At 36.6% G+C, this 1,235-nt stretch overlaps 2 protein-coding genes across 2 annotated transcripts in view; one reads left to right on the top strand and one right to left on the bottom strand.

The window, feature by feature from the left end:
- Window positions 1–1,235, bottom strand: part of LOC117962117 (sialoadhesin-like) — a 194,299-nt gene that overhangs the window by 21,962 nt on the left and 171,102 nt on the right. The window lies entirely within an intron of this gene.
- LOC117962120 (Fc receptor-like protein 5) overlaps window positions 1–1,235 on the top strand; it is a 74,273-nt gene that overhangs the window by 41,153 nt on the left and 31,885 nt on the right. The window lies entirely within an intron of this gene.

Below are 1,235 nucleotides of genomic sequence, written 5' to 3'. Positions count from 1 at the left end.
TTAACATCTGTGTGACTGTTTAAACATCTGTACATTAACATCTGTGTGACTGTTTAAACATCTGTACATTAACATCTGCGTGACTGTAAATTCTAACAGAAATTGTCCCTTGTACGTGACTACCAGCTATATTTCTATTAATATACAATATCACAGAAAGTGTTATTTCTACCATTGACACAGTTGTTTAACATAAAAATTCAGTTTTTTAATTACGTTAGAACGTCGGGGTAATGAGCTGCCGGTACTCTTTACGTTATTAATATTTATTCATGGTCATAGGTAAATATAATACTTTTGCTTTATTACTTTAATTGCATATGCAATTTATTTTATCGTCACTTAATTACACTGCAATATTGTTTCTTGAACTATGGCAACCGCTTTTTACTTTACTTTATAAAACCTTTATGTGACGCCACTTTACCTCCAGTCTACCTTCTTCTCATTGGCTGCTGTCTGCCTGTCTTTCTTGTGTTTACTTGTTTGTTTTGTTGCTTTTATTGTAGAAAATGCTGCTGTAACAAGGGAATTTCCCCGCTGTGGGATGAATAAAGTATCATCTAATCTAATCTAATCTAATCTAATCTAATTGAACAGGTTTATTTCTCAGAGTGTGGTCTGGTTTTTACAGCGATGTTCGGCCTGTGAAATGCTCCTGAAATGTTAAAATGATGCCGTTTTTAAAGCAAGTGTGACTGATTTTAAAGTGTGTTCTTGTTGTTCTTTATTATCTCAACTTTGACATGACCCTGAACGTGTCATCTCTCCAGGTGTGACCTCTCTGCTGAGCCTCCCCCCCACCAGCCAAGGTCAGTCCGCTGCTCTTCCATATGGAAAAGGTCGTTTTCAAGGTCATTAATTAAAGCATGTGTAGAACAACTTGTCTATAAGTTTATTATTTGTCCTGCTGGCACATAGACGATGATACACCTCCCCTACATCTACACCCGCCGGCTCGCACCCTCTCAGACAGGAACCCCCCACCCCCCCAAAACCACTTCCCTTTGAGACTCTGAGTGGTGCACAGATCCTTGTTGTGGGCAAAGGTGAAAGATAAAGAAAACAAATGAAAATGACACACAATGAGGTTGTTTACATCTAGCATACATTTTAACATTTTAGCATATTATTTAAGCAGTTGCACATTTTTGTTCCCCCATCCTGTACATATTCAAATATTTGTTCTTTTTACTTTATTCATATTATTATTTCATGTATATTGTATGTATGTA

The sequence above is a fragment of the Etheostoma cragini genome, chromosome 19 (genome assembly GCF_013103735.1).
Source record: "Etheostoma cragini isolate CJK2018 chromosome 19, CSU_Ecrag_1.0, whole genome shotgun sequence".
NCBI lineage: Eukaryota > Metazoa > Chordata > Actinopteri > Perciformes > Percidae > Etheostoma > Etheostoma cragini.
Note: the sequence above shows the minus strand (reverse complement) of the source record. Positions and strands in the feature narration are given on the sequence as shown.